Source organism: Chlorocebus sabaeus, chromosome 19 (genome assembly GCF_047675955.1).
Source record: "Chlorocebus sabaeus isolate Y175 chromosome 19, mChlSab1.0.hap1, whole genome shotgun sequence".
Lineage (NCBI taxonomy): Eukaryota > Metazoa > Chordata > Mammalia > Primates > Cercopithecidae > Chlorocebus > Chlorocebus sabaeus.
In genome coordinates, this window is record NC_132922.1 from 34,234,653 (window position 1) to 34,254,268 (window position 19,616).

General features: G+C 38.1%; 2 pseudogenes; both read left to right on the forward strand.

Annotated features, from left to right (window-relative positions):
- LOC103248982 (phosphatidylinositol 3,4,5-trisphosphate 3-phosphatase TPTE2-like) overlaps positions 1-18,878 on the forward strand; it is a 47,481-nt pseudogene extending 28,603 nt beyond the window's left edge.
- Positions 8,828-13,374, forward strand: LOC140709169 (cytochrome c-like; annotated as a pseudogene).
- Positions 18,879-19,616: the final 738 nt, after the last annotated feature.

Here is a 19,616-nt window from a genome sequence, read left to right on the forward strand (position 1 = left end):
GAGTGCAGTGGCCGGATCTCAGCTCACTGCAAGCTCCTCCTCCCAGGTTCACACCATTCTCCTGCCTCAGCCTCCTGAGTAGCTGGGACTACAGGCGCCCACCACCTCGCCTGGCTAGTTTTTTGTATGTTTTGGTGGAAACTGGGTTTCACCGTGTTAGCCAGGGTGGTCTGGATCTTCTGACCTCGTGATCCGCCCATCTCGGCCTCCCAAAGTGCTGGGATTACAGGCTTGAGCCACCGTGCCCAGCCTTCCATATAATCTTTTAAACTTCAAATGTTCTCATTCTATACCAAATATATTGCTTTAAAATGAAATGTTTAGGTAAATTCCCACATACTTTGAAACTAAAAGATTGTGACATTTGGGGACCAGTGAAGAGCATCCACACTAAGTACCATTAACTGAATGAAGAAGATGGAGTACCCAAAGAAGGACTTTTTTACTCTTGTACTAACTTTAACTTCTCTACATTTTGAAGTTCTCATCAAATTCCCATTTGTATCATTTTTTTTGGCCTTTTGGCTAAGATGAAGTATAATATTTTTATCAGTTTAATATCTGCTATATAAAAAAATTTATATTAAAAACAATTCCCCTCTGTGCTTCAACTACAAATCCCTTACACATAATGTTCTGTCTGGATTTTTCCTACAGCCAAGAGGGAATTTATTTGAGCATATGCAAAATTTGAGTGACTTCAATCATGAGTTTCTAAAAAATTGCAAACAGAACAGAAACTAGGAGATGACACGTGTGGCAACACAATGGTAGAGTTTTGCAGTATAGTTGTGGTAGACACAAAGAAAGCTTAGGCAAAGTTAGAACTGTTAGGGATTAGGAAACTAAAGAGTGTATGAGGACCTGGTGACTTTTTGTTTGTTTGTTTGTTTTTTATTGTGACAATGAGAAAAATGAAAGAGCAAATGTATACTGGGATGTAGATGGTGGCTTCCTAAGCTTGTTCATGGGTCAAATAGCTGATTTCTTTTTGTACCCTAGCTTCCCTGGACTACAGCTCAGGCCCCAACTAAGCATGTTAAGTGATAGGCTTTTGGAGTTATTTGAAAATAACCTTAGCCAACGTGGTCCTCTGACTAGAAACCTCAGCATCGCTTGAGAGCTTGCTAGAAATATAAGAAGAAAAATACTTTAGGCCCCACCCTGGACCCACTGAATCAGTATCTCTGGGACCCAGCAATCTGCAGCTTAACAAGGTTTTCCAGATGGCTCTTATTTACATGTGCCCAAATCAGAGAAGCACTAGTCCAGACCATCAGTTCCCTTCTTCAGTGTTTCTGATGGTAGGAGAGACACCAGCTAGCACACTTTGGAAGTATCGAAATCTGTTGCCTGCCTGATGTGCATTAGCAGCTGTAGTGAACCTCTGTTACTCATGGGAATAACAAAGATGAACAAGAATAATCAATTTGTTTTGATGTGGGAAAATTGAAAACGCTAGTCTTAAATCCCAAAATTAAATTAACAAATGCAAAGAGCCTGTTGTATCACTATGTCTCTAGACCAGAATTTCTCAACCTCGGCATTACTGACATTTTGGGCCAGACCATTGTCATGAGAGGGTGGTGAGCAGTTACATTAATTGCAGGCTGTTTAGCAAAATTCCTGGCCTCTATCCACTAGATGTAAGTAACACACACACACATACACACGCACACACACACACATATCAGTTGGGAAAACCGAAATGCCTCCAGACATTGCCAAATATTCCCAAGGTAGGTAATTGGGGAGAAGAGGGAAAATTACCTCTGGTTAACAACTGCTGCTCTAGACATAGTTTATGTTGATAAAATTCTGTTTCTGAAGCAAAAATGGATCTTTTAAATTTATTGTTAGATGGACACATTTAGTTTGACTTCTACGACTTATTATTCTGATAAGAATTTTTCATCTGATTCACCAAACAAGACAACTTGAAAAGCTGATGAGAAGGCTGGTAAGTGGCAAAACATGATTATGATTCAGAAAAAATATTTTGCGTTTTGGGACCCATTGGCAAGGGTTGATATCTATACTGTATAATGTTTTTATTTTTATGTTGATGAATGTTTCACAAACTAATGATGATTTTAAACTCTCAGGTTTCAGAAAACAAAAGGCGATACACAAGGGATGGATTTGACCTAGACCTCACTTATGTTAGAGGTTTGTGACACTTAACTGTTGATTTACTTGTATTACTTCATTTTTTCTTGTAATTGTATTTTTTTTGCCTCATCTAAGACACATTCATTCAAAATATTCTTTGTTCATGAGGATATATGCCACTGTGATAGTGTGACACATTTGTGGTTTAGCCCTGGCAATGGAAGAGCTGCATGTCTTCTCATTTCAGGACTACTTGGTTGCAGCATAGGAACTTGAATGGATTTTCAGCTGACTCCGTTTGAGTTTCAATTTATTAAGCTCTAGTAGTTATTCTGAGTCTCAAGGATCCCAGAGAGACCTCTTCGCATCCTAGAACCCCAGAGAATGAGGTCAGTGCTTGGTAGATCTCAGGTTTTCTGAGTCAGAGGGCTGCAAAGCACCTTGGGAGTTCCCACCATCACTGGTGCCCAGAACTCTTGGATTTTCTCTGGTATTTAAGATAAGAAATAAATTCCAAGAACAAGGAGAGCTTCATACTGAGGCCAACATAAGTACATGGCATACGGTTAGTACTAGTGGAGTCTTAAGAACACCATGCCAGTTTAATTGTCATTATGTTGGATCATTTAATATGTTATTTGATTATCCTGAGTATTAGCTCTTTTCTGTTAACCTCAATCTTAAAAGTTTTTTTTTTCTGTGAAAATGGAGTCTGATCATGTATAAATTATTTTTTGTATGTTATAGGAAATCTATAATAATGTTGGTAATAGTGATGGTTTTGATTTTCAGAACGTATTATCGCTATGTCATTTCCATCTTCTGGAAGGCAGTCTTTCTATAGAAATCCAGTTGAGGAAAGGGCCTTTATCTGACAAATACTCATTTCTCAGTGAATGTAGACTGTGTAGTCATAAGTTTATTATTGACCCAGATACGGCAGTATTCTTTTAAAAATGTACTCTTTCAAGTAAAAAAAAAAAAAAAAAAAAAATCATAATGGATTAATACCAGTTACAATTGTGCCAGTGGTTACAAACCACCCCAAAACTTACTGGCTTATAACAGCAACTATTTATCTGGCTCATGATACTATGGTTTGTGAATTTGGGATGGGCTTAACTGTCCAATTCAGGTGCCTGAAGAAAGGATTTTCTGTCTCAGCTAAGCTCATTCATGTATCTGTGGGCAGCTACTGGGTCATCTGAGGACTGATTAGTCTAAAATGACTTGGCTATCCTCAACTGACAGAGCCACTACATGCTACATGCACCCCCCAAGGTCCAAGGCCCATCCCGTCTGGCACCCACTGCTGCCAACAGCTCCACCCCCTTCACCAGCAGAGCCACCATATGCTGCATGCACTTCTAAGGCACTGAGGACTGGCCCTGCTGGTGGCAATATGCCACAACTAGCAAAGCCACTGCACTTAGCATGCATATGCCTAGGGCCTGAGAACTCATCTGAATGATGGCTCCCACACCAAGAAAAACCATACCACTGTCTCCACAAACACTCACCATCAGACCACTGAGGCACTCACAGACACCACTGAATGCTGATTATAGCCAAAAAAGTCGCATGAAGACTATATTACTGCACCCACCCAGAACCAAAGTCAAAGCACCCTACTCAATGAACGCTATAGGGGACAACTATTGGAAAAAGTATTTCTCTATGAAAGCTCCCTAACATTGGAAGAGGCAACTCTTTCCCCAGATGTGCAAAAATCAATTTAGGGCCCCAAGAAACATAAAAAACAAGGAAACATTACACCTCCAAAGAAACACAATAATTCCCCATTAACAGACCCTAAATTTTAAGAGTATATCAAATGGCTAAGAAGGAATTCAAAATAATGATCTTAAGGAAACTCTATGAGATACAGAGAATACAGATAGACAAATCAATGAAATTAGAAAAACAATTTATGATCTTATGGGAAATTCAACAAGGATATGTATATGTCATTAAAAACCAGACAGAGATTTTGGAGCTGAAGAATTTAAGGAATAAAATAAAAATACCATCAAGAGTCCAGGTGCAGTGGTTCACACCTGTTATCCCAGCACTTTGGGAGGCCAAGGCAGTGGATCTCTTGAGGCCAGGAGTTCAAGACAAGCCTGATTAACATGGCAAAATCCTGTCTCTAAAAAATAAAAAAATTAGTTGGGTTTGGTGGCGCATGCCTGCAATCCAAGCTACTTGGGAAGCTGAGACATGAGAATTGCTTGAACCCAGGAGGTGGAGGTTGCAGTTAGCCAAGATTGTGCCACTGCACTCCAGCCTGGGTGGCAGAGCGAGACGCTGTCTCAAAAAAAAAAAAAAAAAAAAAAAAAAGCAATCAAGAGGTTTAAAAACAGACATGGGAGAGATATGGGCAAAATCTAGGAAGCTCAAAGGTTCTCAAATAGATTCAACCCAAAAAGTTCTTCTCTGAGGTGCATAATAGTCAAACTGTCAAAAGTCAAAAAGAGGGAATATTCATCAGGTGTGGTGGCTCACACCTGTAATCCCAGCACTTCGGGAGGCTGAGGAGGGTAGATCACTTGAGGCCAGGAGTTCAAGATGAGCATGGCCAACATGAAGAAACCCCATTTCCACTAATAATACAAAAAAATTAGCTGGGTGTGGTGGCATGAACCTGTACTTCCAGTTACTCAGGAAGCTGAATCACAAGAATTGCTTAAACCCAGGAGGTGGAGGTTGCAGTGGGCCAAGATCACACCACCGCACTACAGCCTGGGTGACAGAGCAAGACTGTATCCAAAAAAGAAAGGAAATATTAAAAACAGCAAGAAAAAAGCATCAAGTCACATATAAGGGAATCTCCATTTGATTAACAGTAGATTTCCCAGTGGAAACTTTACAGGTCAGTAGACAATGAGATGGGATGATATATTCAAAGTACTGAAGGAAAAAAATAAACAAAACTGTCAACCAAGAACACTATACCCAGCAGAGCTATCCCCTAGAAATGAGGGAGAAATAAAGTATTTCCTAGACAAACAAAAACTGAAGGAATTCATCACCACTAAACTGGCCTTATAAGTACTGCTTAAGGTGGTTCTACATCTGGAAGCAAGAGGATGATTACCATTGTGAAAACACACAAAAGTATAAAACTCACTGGTAGCGCAGATATGCACATGAGAAAGAGAAAGGAATCAAACTTTATCACTACAGAAAATGACCAAACCACAAAGATTAAAAAAAAAAAATAGGGGAAGAAAAGAACAAAGGATATACAAAACAACCAGAAAAAAATGAACAAAATGACAGGATAAAGCCTCATCTATTAATAGTAACCTTGAATGTAATATAAACAGATCAAATTCCCAATTAAAAGATGTAGAGTTGGCTGCCAACATTTAAAAAAAAAGACCCAACTGTATACTGCCTACAATAAACTAACTTTACCTATAAAGGTTCATACAGACTGAAAATGAAGGGATAGAAGAAATTATTTCAGGCAAACAGAAACCAAAAGCGAGTAGAGGTAGCCATACTTATCAGGTAAAACAGACTTTAAGTCAAACTGTATGAAGAGACAAAGAAGGTCATTTGATAATAAAGGGATCAACTTAGCAATAAGATATAATAATTGTAAATATATATGTACCCAACACTAGAGCATTCAGATAAACAAGGCAAATATTATTAGATCTAAAGGGAAAGATAGACTTCAATGCAGTCACAGTTGGGGCCTTTAACACCCCACTCTTACCATGGGACAGATCATCCAGACAGAAAATCAACAAAGAAATATCAGATTTAAGCTTACAGATAGGAATAAGTTCTGGTGTTCTATGGTGCTGTAGGGTGACTACAGTTAACAATAATTTATTATATATTTTTAAATAGAGAGGATGTTGAGTGTTCCCAACACAAAGAATGATAAATATTTGAGGTGATAGATATGCTGATTATCCTGATTTGATCATTACATGTTGTATACAGGTATTGAGATATCCCTCTCTACCTTATAAATATGAACAAGTATTATGCGTCAATTAAAAATATTTTTAAAGAATGAAGGAAACAGATTTTTTAAATGAAAGGAAAGAAAATAACCTGACTTGGCTGAATGGCCCCATGTGGTCTCTCATTCTCCAGCAGGCTACTTCAGGCCTGTTCACATGATGGAAGAGGCAAGAGTCCCTGGAGCGGCAACAAAGCAATGCAAATCCTCTTAAGGCCCAGGCTCAAAATTATTTATTACTTCTACCCTATTTTATTAGACAATGCAAATTACAACGCAAATTACAATGTATCAGTCTGGATTCAAGGAGTAGAATATAAACTCGAATTCTTGATGAAAGGAATTATAAAGAATTGTGGCCTTTTTTGATAGTCTACCATAGGGAAGAAAGATGGGGATGCTATAACCAAAATGGGTATTCTTAGGTTGAGATCCTAAATTATAGTGAGGGCATACTGGTTTAGGCTCTGTGGATGACTAAATTAATTTCAAACATATAATGCTGTTTACTGTGAAATGCCAGCTGAAAGGATCATTGTTTAATTTTATGTAATTTACAATACTTATTATACCTCAATAAAAGTATAATTATCGAGGGCCGGCATCAGTTGCTGAGAGGTGGTGGAAGGAGTAGCCCTCTGCAGTGTGTTAGCTCAGTTCTGAACAGGGCAGTACCTCTCTGCAGTGTGTCAGCTCAGTTCCCAACAGGACAGTACCTCTCTGCAGTGTTTTAGCTTAGTTCCCAACAGGACAGGGCTGCAAGTTCAGCTGCTTCCCAGAAAATGTTCTGGATCCCCCGGCCTGAGTCATGATCCCATGACTGGAGAACGTGGACAGATTATTTTATCAAGAAACTGGTGATAAATGAGGGACTATAGGAATTAAGAACTGGGCTGAAAAAGAAATGTTTAGAGTGATGCAAGATGGCCAATTAGAAGCAGCTGCGGTCTGCAGCACTCACAAAGAGGAATGAAAAGGGGCGAGGGAATTCAGCACCTTCAACTAAGATATCCAGGTTCTCATGTTGGGACTGACTGGATGAACAGGTCGACCAATGGAGAACGAAGAAAAGTGGGGAGAGGGTGCGATGGCCCAGCCAGGGGCAGCATGGAGCCAAAGGTACCCCCACTCCCAGCCAAGGGAAGCAGCGAGGGATTGTGCAATCCTGCCCAGGAAACTGTGCTTCTCCCATGGATCTTTGCAAGCCATGGATCAGGAGATCCCCTTGTGAGCCCATGCCACCAGGGCCTTGGGTCTGATAACACAGAACTGTATGGAGTCAGGCACATCAGCTGCTCAGGCACACACAGAAACCCAGGAGTTTGACACACTCTAGCACCCGGGATCTTCAGCACGGTGGGAAATCTGTCCATATGTATCTCTGGGAAGGGGGCTGAATCCAGGGAGCCAGGCAGCGTCATTCTACAGGCCCCATTTCCATGGCACCTCACAAGTTAAGACCCACTGGCTTGGAATCCTAGCCTGCCAACAGCAGCAGGCTGGAATCCACCTCAGATGGGTCTGAGTTCCTGGGGAGGTGGGGAGAGGCAGCCGGCATCACTGTGGTTCATAGACTCAGCCACTCCAGCCTGCCAGCTATGGAGAATACAGTCTGGACAAGGAAGAGTTCCCCACAACACAGCACAGCTGGCTTGCCAGATCGTGACCAGACTGCTTCTTTAAGCAGGACCCCAATTCATTCCTCCTCACTGGACAGGAATCCCTGTGGGGGCTTTAACCACTCCAGCAATGGTTCTATGGACAGAGCTTTGATCTCTCCCTGAAATGGAGCTCCTGGCCGGAGGGGCAGCTGCCATCTCTGCAGTTTGGCCAACTCAGCCACTCCAGCCTGCTGGCTTTGGAGAATACGGGTGGGCTGCAGGAGGAAGTATCCCCCACAATGTAGCACACCTGCTCTACCCCAAAGCAGCCAGACTGCTTCTTTGGAGGGGTCCCTGATCCCACGCCTCCTAACTGGGTGAGAACGCGCAACAGAGGTCTCCAGCCACCTCCCGCAGGTATGTGTGGGCTGGCTACAGGTCAGTATCCCCCTGGGATGGAGCTTCCAAAGGAAGGAGCTGGCTGCCATCTTTGCTGTTTCACCGCCTTCACTGGTAATACCTGGTTCAGAGTCTATGAGGAACTTAAATTTACAAGAAAAAAACAACCCCTTTAAAAAGGATCTGAACAGACAAAGGAATAGGCAAAGGATCTGAACAGATACTTCCCCAAAGAGGCATGCATACAGTCAACAAAAATATGAAAAAAAAGCTCAACATCACTGATCATTAAAGAAATGCAAACAAAACCACAATGAGATACCATCTCATGTCAGTCAGAATGGCTGTATTAAAAAGCCAAAAAAACAACAGATGCTGGGAAGGTTGCAGAGAAAAAAGAATGCTTTTACACTGTTGGTGGGTGTGTAAATTAGTTCAATCCATTTTGAAGACAGTGTGGCAATTCCTCAAAGACCTAGAGGCAGAAATACCATCTGACCCAGCAATCACATTATGGAGTATATACCCAAAGGAATAGAAATCATTGTCTTATAAAGATACCTGCATGCACACATATGTTCATTGCAGCAGTATTCACAATAGCAAAGACATGGAATCAACCTAAATGCCAGTCAATGATAGATCGAATAAAGAAAATGTGGTATATAGAGTGGGACTTCTGGCTTCTGAACGGAAACCTTTGTAGCGCCAGTGACAAAAGAGAGAATTAAATATGAGTGATGTTGAGAAAGGTAAGAAGATTTTTGTTCAGAAGTGTGCCTAGTGCCACACCGTGGAAAAGGGAGACAAGCACAAGACTAGGCCTAATCTCCATAGTCTCTTCGGGTAGAAGACAGGTCAGGCCATTGGATTCTCTTACATAGACACCGGTAAGAACAAAGACATCACCTGGGGAGAGGATACACTGACGGAGTATTTGGAGAATCCCAGGAAGTACATTCCTGGAACAAAAATGATCTTTGCCAGCATTAAGAAGAAGGCAGAAAGGGCAGACTTGACAGCTTATCTCAAAAAACTACAAGTGAGTAATAATTGGCCACTGCCTTATATTACAAAACAGAAATGTCTCGTGACTTTTTATGTGTACCATAATTTAGTAGATCTCATACACCAGAATTCAGATTATGAATGACCGTCAGAATATTTTGTTGCGCAGTCCTGATTTAAAACTAAGACTGGCTTGTGGTTAAATGAATAAGTCTGGTTTTTGAATATTAATAGTGATTCCAACACAGTAAATGCTATCACTGCTTACCCCTTCTAAAGATATGATTAGATTTTGTTAATAATGTTCAACTTTTCACAAAGATGGTGAGTACCATCTTAAAACTTATTGGAGATTTGGTTTTATATTTATATTGCTTTATATTTAGATTTATATGACTGGTTATGTGAATATCTTTAAATACTGGGGAAATTTCTTCACTGTCTCAGAACCAAGCAAGATTCACCTGTGTTTTGTGTTTATTTGCCTCTTACAGGCAAGGGTTGAGGATAAGGTAGCAATGTCTACTTTGTACTTTTGGCCTTAACTATGCCAATCTAATTAGAATGCCCTGTATTTAAGATGGTTCCTTTTACTGATTCAAAGGCATTTTGTGTGGTTTCTGTGTAATATCAAATAAAGAGTATTTAACACTTAAAAAACAACAACAACAAAAAGAAAATGTGGTACATAAACACCCATAGAAAACTGTGCAGCCATAAAAAGGAACAAGATTACATCCTTTACAGGGACATGAATGGAGCTGGAAGTTGTTATCCTCAGCAAACTAACACAGGAACAGAAAACCAAACACCGCATGTTCTCACTTATATGTGGGAGCTTACAATGAGAACACATAGGCACATGGTGGGGAATAACACACACTGGGGCCTGTCGGGAGGGAGGGGATGGAGGAAGGAGAGCATCAGGAAGAACAGCTAATGGATGCTGGGCTTAATGCCTAGGGATGGGATGATCTGTGCAGGAAACCACCATGGCACACATTTACCTATGTAAAAAACTTGCACATCCTGTGCACATACCCCTGAATCTAAAATAAAAGTTGAAGTAAAAAAGATATATAAAATTATCTGTATATACATATGCCTGATGTAAGTATACATTATACATGCATGCATATATAACCACATTTTTATTGAGGTATAACACATATAGTAGGTTGCACTAATCAAGTGTTTATCTTGATGATATTATACGTAAGTATATATACATGAAACTAACACCTCTATCAATATTTTGGTCTATGACTGACCTCCAATTAATTGTTGTAAAGATATAAAGTATCAAGGTTCATGTTTTTCACATAGCTATCAATTCCTCCTGTACCATTTATTGTAAAAAGCATAATTTCCCCTAATGAATTGCAGAGGTGTGTTTATTGCAAATAATGTGCACATATATGTATAGGTCTGTTTCTGGGCTTTTCGTCCTTTCATTATGACTGTCTGTACTTAAGTCCAGATCACAGTTTTAATTATTATGGCTTTGTAGTGACTCTTGAAAACTTGTGTATAAGTCCTCCAACTGTATACTTCTTTGTTTAAAAACTATCTTGGCTTTCCTAGATTTTTTGAATTTCCATATAAATTTTAGAATCATCTTGGCAATTTACATACACCTCCACTCAATGCCCCCTCTATCCCCCACTCCCCACCACCCACACACCCTGTTAGTATTTTGACTTGGGCATTGACTACATAGCTTAATTTGGAGAGAACTGACATCTAAAAATACTGAGATTTCCAACTCATGAACATAATACATCTCTCTACTGACATCTTCTTTGATTTCTTTTAGCAGTGTTTGTAGTGTACAGGTTTTACACATCTTTTGTTAGTTTTATTTCTACGTAGTTGATAAGTTTTTATGCTATTTTAAATGATATTTGAAGATCTTCATTTTCTAAATATTTGCTATTGGCATATAGGAACATAACTAATTTTTGCATATTGACTATTGTTTATTTGTTTGTCTTAAGACAGGGCCTTGCTCTGTCACCACAGGTGCCACCAGTGCAGTGGCACCTGGGCTCAAGCAATTCTCCCACCTCAGTCTCCCACATAGCTGGGACTATAAGCAGGCATCACCACACTTGATTAATTTTTTTTTAATTAATTTTTGTACAGAAGGAGTCTCTCTGGTCTCATTGACCCAGGCTGGTCTTGAACTCCTGGATTCAAAGAGTACTTCCACCTCAGCCTCCCAAAGTGCTGGGATTACAGGTGTGAGCCACCACACCTGGCCTTGTATGTTGACTTTACACCTAGCATCCTTCATAAATTCACACATTCATTTTAATAATGAATGTATAGATTTCCTGGGATTTTTTAAATGTATATAATCATATAAAGTTACTACTTTCTTCCCACTTTTTATACTATTTTCTTTCTTTATTAAATTATCTAGTACTTTCACTGTAATATTGAATAGAAGTGGTAAGAGGAGGCAGCCTTGCCCTGTTCCTAAACTTGGGTGGAAAGAATTTCATGCTTCACTATTTGAAATGATGTTTGCTATAGGCTTTTGTAGTCATTCCTTACTAGATTAACACAGTCCATTTATTTCTAGTTTGCTAAAAGTTTTGAATCATGAATTGGTATTGAATATATCAGATATTTTTTCTGCATCTATCAAGGTCATCAAAATGTTTTTCTGTTATTCCATTAATGAGATTTTCAAATGTTAAACTAACCTTTTTTATTTTTGGAATAAATTCCTTTTGGTCTTAATGTATTATCTTTTTTATATAACACTAGATTCTGTTTGCTAATATTTTATGTAGAACTTTTCATCTGTGTTCATGAGTGATATGTAGTTTTCTTTCCTTGAAATGTCTTTGTCAACTGGCCTACAATTACCTTAGCTTAAGTGCCTTGGGTAACTCCCATCTGCTCAACTCATCTTCATCCTCCATCAGGATGAATATGATGGATATGTTTCATGGTAATGGCAAAAGAAAAGAGCTAGAGTGGAATCTTGCCAGTGCTTTTGCAGGCCTCTCCTTTGTGGCATCCCAGTGGCCAAATCAACTCACATAATGGAACACAAAATTAGAGTGAAAGGGTACTACAAGGTGAAATATGAGGGCTTGGATTCAGGAAAAGGTGAAGAATTGAGACCACTGATGGAACGATTCTACCTTATTCTCAGGCAGGGAAGCATTTTTATACATGCAGATAGTTCACAAGAAATAACTAATATATAGTCAGAGACTCAAGACTTCAGCAATTGTATAAAAGTACATTTGTAAATACCTAAAGACCTTGAAGAGAAGGGTCTGAACCACATCTCACCCAGGTTATGCTATTCTCGGCTAAGACATGACTCTACCACTCCCTTGGCCAATTTTGAAAATTGTTTCAAACTATTTATTGGAGGTGGAATTACTTTTTGTTGCTACTAATGGGCACATTCATGGAGTAATGTGACTAGGGTCCACTGGATGGGTCATGGCACTTGAGGGCAGCCATCCCAAATTTCCAAATTCCATCTTTATGGGTAAAACATCTCTTGATTGCTAATATTGTTTTTTAAAGCAGGTTAAGCTAATAACTGTGAGTTGATTATAGCATGTCTAAATTGAGCCAATTTTCTTTTAGTAGATTTGGTGGTGACTAATACAAAATTGGCAACACTTAATATTAGCTGGGGTGTTTTTAAAAAGCCAAAAACTTTTAGCATGTAAATCAAAACAAAGACATGACTATTTCCTTCTGGGGTGATCTCTAGACTCTTGGTTTCTATCAGTTATTAAACTGTTATCTCCTTGGGGCATTGACAAAGTACTAATAAGTCACTGATTCCTTTACCACTTTTAATCAGAGTATCCAAAAAGGAGGTAATCACGTGTTTTTAATAAATTCCACAAATCATAAACCACCCAAAAAGCAAATCTACCATCCATATTAATATTTAGTCTTTCAACTTTGCCAGAGTGCAGCCCCAAATCTAAGCTACTAGTTCAGCTACTGGGCAGGCTGGGAATCAGGCCATGGAGCACTTCAGTGATTGCGTGTTCAATGATAACAGCATATCCTGCACTGGGAGTGTCTCTGTCATATTTGAGAACCATCTACAAAGTGTATTAAATCAATTTTGACTAAAAGGGAGAAGATTCAAATCCAGGCATACTTAACTCCTGAGAGGATGCTAAACAGTCATGTGATTCCCCTTTATTCTTAAAGGGGAATAAAGTTGCAGGGTTACATTTTGAACAGCAGCGAATATGCAAAGCAGACATTACAGTTTCGTAAGTGGTAAATTGACTAGTGGGGAAATGTCAGATGCTGCCTTGAAGTAGCAGAAACTTTAGAGATGCAGGACCCATAGAGTTAGTGGAGAGACAAGCACAATGGTGGAAGCATCAACACGTTTGGCCACTGCTACCACCTCATGCAAGTACAGAAGTATACCTTTGCCTCCAAATCAAGGAATGTACTAAGATAGGCAGAGAGAGGAGTTTGGTAGATTTAGGAAAACCCGGAGGTGGAGTTTGTTGCAAGAAGGCTTGGGATTACTGGTGTGAGCCACCACACCTGGCCTTGTGGAATGGATAGCATTTTCTACTTTTGTGTCACAAGGAAGAGTTTCAGAAATTATAAACTTAGTAAGCCCATGCAAAGGCTGAGCTATTGAGAAGAATCAGATATGCAATTACCTACATTCCTACAATCTTCTTAACCATTTAATTTCTGTTCTTGGTAGAATTGAATCGCTTTATTCTGGCTGAAAACAGAAACTGTCCATCTGGTGACAGATTGTGACCAGAAAAATGTAGCTTCTTAGCAGAGTTGAAATTTTTTCTAGATTCTTTATGTCCTTTTTCACCTAATTTGGATAAGAGGTATTCAGAGTCTTCAGTAAACTACTCAGATCAGAAAACACAGCAGTAAATCATCTAAATATTGAGTTGATATATATATATGATTATAAAAATTATATATTATATGATTACAAAAATTATATATATATATAATTTTCTAGACATTGAGAGAACTAGGAAGTGGATTTGGAAAAATCCCTAAAGCTTAACCATCCAGGCATATTTGTTTTCCCATGAAAAAGCAAATATTGACTGGTTTTCTATATATGTATACTAAGGAGGGCTACACACAAATTTCCACTGTGAGATACTTACTTGTTGAGAGAATGAAGGACAGAGGCGGGCGTGGTGGCTCACACCTGTAATCCCAGCACTTTGAGAGGCCGAGGAGGGTGGATCACCTGAGGTTAGGAGTTCAAAACTAGCCTGGCTAACATGGTGAAACCCAGTCTCTACTAAAAATACAAAAAATTAGCCAGGCGTGGTGGCGGGCACCTGTAATCCCAGCTACTCAGGAGGCTGAGGCAGGAGAATTGCTTGAACCTGGGAGGCAGAGGTTGCAGTGAGCTGATATCGCACCATTACACTCCAACCTGGGCAACAAGAGTGAAACTCCATCTCAAAATAAAATAAAATAAAGTAAAGTGAAACGAAAGACAGGACTGTATTCTAATGGTTGCATGATATTTCATTAGTGCTATGATTAATCTCTAATGTTGGACATTTAAGTGTCACTATAATCAATAATACAGTAACAGACATCTTTGCACATAAGACTTTTTCTGTATCGATTGCTAGGAGTGAAATTACCTAGTTAAGAGTATGAAAATTTTTAGGGTTCTTAATATATATTGCCAAATCCAAGAGCAATTGTATTCTTGTATCAACAATAAATCAAAGTTTTAAATTTCATGCCTTATTTTGCCAACATTGGATTTTCTCATTAAAAGGGAAAGGGTTAATTTCATGGGTGCAAATGGCATGTCATTGTTTTGACTTCTTTATTGGTGACACTGAATATGTAGGTTGTTAATCAGTTAGATTTTCTCTTTTATGGATTGTTTATGTCCTTGGCCCATTTATCTATAAGGTGAGTAATATTTAAGTTGTTGTTAATGAATTATTAATTTATCATACTAGGCATAGTCCCCATTCAGCCAATTTTTCTGAAAAATCGCTTCCCTTGTTATTCATTATAGCATTTTTAAGCTGAAATTTCAGATTTTTATGAAGTCAAACCTAAGCCTATTGATCTTCCATTGATTCAACACTTTTAGTTCTTCCTCATCCAAAGAATTGATTAAATTAAACAAGAACCGCATTAACTGTGAATTAATGATTTAGAACAAATTACTTCGAGTTAGTTAACCAGCTAATTTCCTCATCTGATAGCTTAAACAGTGCGTATTTACAAGAGATTCATCTGAGTAGCCAAACACATTTTGTGGACTATTTGAAAAATCACAGTGGATTAGAACTTGAAATTTGCATACCTTGTATTCCCTGAATCTCCCCTAGAAGATGCTAGTGAGAGACAAATTAATGAAAGTAATAACCATTTTAGGTTCCCCCTAGGAAATAGCTTATGTTGGTGCCATGTAAATATGTAAGATATGTGTTTGTCTTTTTTAGGAAGTCGTGCGGTTTCTAGATAAGAAACTCCAAACCACTATCGAGTCTACAATCTATGCAGTATGTACATTACTCTATATTTTGCTACTGTAGATAGAAAATGGATTACTGTATGTAAGAAGATGATTATGTTTTTTACCTTGCATTTATTCGTAAGCATTTGGTGGTGGCAAGGAATGAATTTAAAAATCCCCATCTTGGACTGGCCCCATTTAGTAGAAGGAGTTAGCCCAGCAGCACAAAGTTCCCTGTGAAGGAGGAGGCTTTCGGCAGGACCAGTGAGGCTGGAGTGGAAGCAAACCATTTTTGGGAAGATCTGTTCCAGCGATATTAGGTTTAGGAAAATCTTTCTGTTTTTCCTGCCAGATTGTGTTATGAGGACATAGACAATTTAACAAACGAGTCCTCTGCCCCACCAGCAGTGGGCTGTGATGAGAGCAGAGCCCTAGATGGGAAAAAAGCAAAAAACTCTGTGGAAAATAGGTTGTAACTCAGCTTAATACTCTCTCTCTCTCTTGATTTTTTCCTCTACCTGTATACTCAATAGACATTTTCAGGGGGCAATCATTTTGGTCAGCTACATTTGCCTCTTGTGTGGTTTCTAACTACCCTGCAATAACACAATGAATGGTCTGCTAGAAAGTTAAAAATTATACCTATTAAACAAAAATAAGTTGAGTTTAGGTTACATGAGATGGATAAACCACTACCATCCTTACGTTTTTGAGACCCTTGCATTTATTTTAGAGTGGCAGGAACAACTTGGAAAGCTCTTTTTGAAGATAGATAAGGAATTTCAATAAGATATGTTAATTTATTCATAACTTCATCATGTATCATATTATTCCCTATAGAGATATGACATACATATTATTTATTTTAGGTGAAAGAGCTTATGATCCTAAACACTTCCATAATAGGGTCAGTAGAATCATGATTGATGATCATAATGTCCCCACTCTACAGTAAGTTTTATGCTAAGTTGACTATCGGAAGAGGGCTAATTATATTGGGCTTGATTTTTTGAAAATATTTTAACTAAAAATCTTAAACTTGAAATCAGTGAGATGGTGGTTTTCACCAAGGAAGTAAATGAGTAGATGGCTCAAGATCTTGAAAACATCGTAGCGATTCGCTGTAAAGGAGGCAAAGGTAATAACATTTTCCTTTTTATTTCTCCCTTTCTAAAGACATGTAAATATAGATAAAGTACAAGAACAAGATACATATTGCTATTGATACATATTAACAATTGTTAGCATTTAAAAATATTAGCTCCAAGATTGAAAGAAGGGAAGGAGGAAGGAAAGAGGAGAGGAGGAAGGGTAGGAGACAGGGAGAGGATAAGGAAAGAAAGCAGGAAAAAAGAACTATGGAAGGTTGAGCATATTTTCCCTCGTTTTCCTAGTATTTGGATTTCTTTATTTTTGCTTTGCCAGTTTATATCTCTCAAAATACAATCTTTAATTTTAGAATGTCAGAGTAGTTTTGTTTTATTTAAGGCTGATCTTTTTTAATTTTTAAATTAACATAAAAAATCGATATATTTATGATGTACAATATGATGTTTTGATGTATATAAACATTGTGAAATGGCTAAATCAAGCTAATTAACATATTCATTGCTCCACATATTTTTGTGGTGAGAACTTTTAAAATCTACTCTCTCAGCAATTTTCAAGTATACATTATCATTAACTATGGTCACTATGTTGTACAATAAATTTCCTGAACTTATTCCTCCTGTCTAATTGAAATTTTGCATCCTTTAATCAATATCTCAGGCTGGGCACAGTGGCTCACACCTGTAATCCCAACACTTTGGGAGGCTGAAGCAGGCAGATCACATGGTGAAGCCCTATCTCTACTAAAAATACAAAACATTAGCTTGGTGTGGTGGCATACACCTGTAATTCCAGCTACTCGGGAGGCTGAGGCAGAAGAATCTCTTGAACCCGGAAGGCAGAGGTTGCAGTGAGCCGAGATTGCACCATTGCACTCCAGCCTGCGCAACAAGAACAAAACTCCATCTAAAAAATATAATAATAAAGTAAAAACCAACATCTCCACAATCCCCCCCGTTTTGTCCCCCAGTCCCTGATAAACACCATTCTACTCTCTGCTTCTATGAATTTGACATTTTTAGATTGCACGAATAAGTGAGACATGCAGTATTTGTCTTTCAGTGCTTGGTTTATTCCACTTAGCACAATGTTCTCCAGATTCATCCATATTATCTCAAGTGACAGGATATCCTCTAAGGCTCAATAGTATGCCTTTATACATACCACATGTCCTTTATCCATTCATCCATTGATGACATTTACATGGACTCCATAGCTTGGGTATTAGGAATAATGCTGCAGTGAACATGGGAGTGCAGATTTCATTTCCTTTGGATATATACCCAGAAGTGGAATCTCCAAATCATATGGTAGTTCTATTTTTGTTTTTTTGAGGAATCTCAGTGCTGTTTTCCACAATAACTACTAATTTACATTCACACCAACAGTGTACAAGGGGGATCCCTTTTCTCTACATCCTCACCAACTCTTCTTTTGTGTTTTTGTTAATGACCATCCTAACAGGTGTGACGATATCTCTGAGGTTTTAATTTGCTTTTCCCTGATGATTAACGATGTTTAGCATTTTCTCATATACCTCTCGGCCATTTGTGTGTCTTCTTTTGGGAAATATCTTTTCAGGTTCTTTGCCCATTTTCTAGAGAAGTAACTTGTTCTCTTGCTATTGTGTTGTCTGAGTTCCTTCTTTAAAAAAATCTATTAACCTATTATTGAATGTATGCTGTGTAGATATTTTCTCCCATTCTGTAGGTTGTCTCTTTACTCTATAAATGTTTCCTTTGCTGTGCAAAAGCATTTTAGTTTGATACAGTATCATTTGTCTACTTTTTCTTTTGTTGCTTATGCTTTTCAGTCATATCCAAAAATATCTTGTCCCAGACCAATGTCAAGAGATTTTCACCTATGTTTTCTTCTAGTAGTTTTCCAATTTCAGGTTTCACAGTTAAGCATTTACTTTGAGTTGATTTTTGTATCTGGGTGAGAAAGGTTGCAATTTCATTCTTCCACAAGTAGCTATTCAGTTTCCCCAGTATTGTTTATTGAAGAGACTGTCCTTTCCCCATCTTGGATTCTTGGCATCTTTGTAGAACATCAGCTGACTATAAATGCATGGATTTATTCTGGGGCTTTCTATTCTGTTCCATTGGTCTACATGTCTGTTTTTGTTCCAGTAATATTTAAGGTTGTTCTTAAACTTTGTGAAAACCTTTTAGATTAAGGGAACCAACAGAGATGCTATTTCAAAAATTATACTGGAAATTTTATAGTGTAATGATACAAAGAAGTTGACATTGGTGAGTTTAAAATGGGGATAAAAAGGCCAATTTTGTAAATTCAACCAATTTAAGTTTAGTTAGATTTTCTCTCTTCAGGTTTAGGCTTTAACTAATCATCTAAGCATATTTCACAATTTTTGACAAACATAAATAATTACATTTTTAGTGGGCTCTAAATCAATTTTTATATCAAATTCCAGGAAAACATAACACTGTAAACTGACTTACATAATTCAGTAATATCAAGTTTTAGTCTTATTGACTAGTTTCAAGCCCATTAGTTAATATACAGGTTCTGTGTTTAGCTGTATATTAGTTGATATACAGGTTCTGTGTTTAGCTCTACAGGTTGGAATATTGTGTATAAACTGGCAATTTACAATACCATAGTTAAGAATATAGAGGTTGAATCATTTGAAATTGCCAGTTTTAAACCATCTTTTGCTTTAAAAATGGCCATTTCACATTGCCCAACCTAAAATGTTATCATTCAAGAAGTTAGCATCAGTTTTCTATTAACTAATGCTAATTCCTTGCTTGAAGGAAAGCATTCGTTTCAAATTTGACTTTTTTCTTTTTTGCTGAGAGGGGGTTTACGTTATTCTGTGTTCACATAATATTTTGTTGATTTTGTTAAAGGTTATTTAGAGGATTAATATTCAGCTGGTATGTACCAGAGC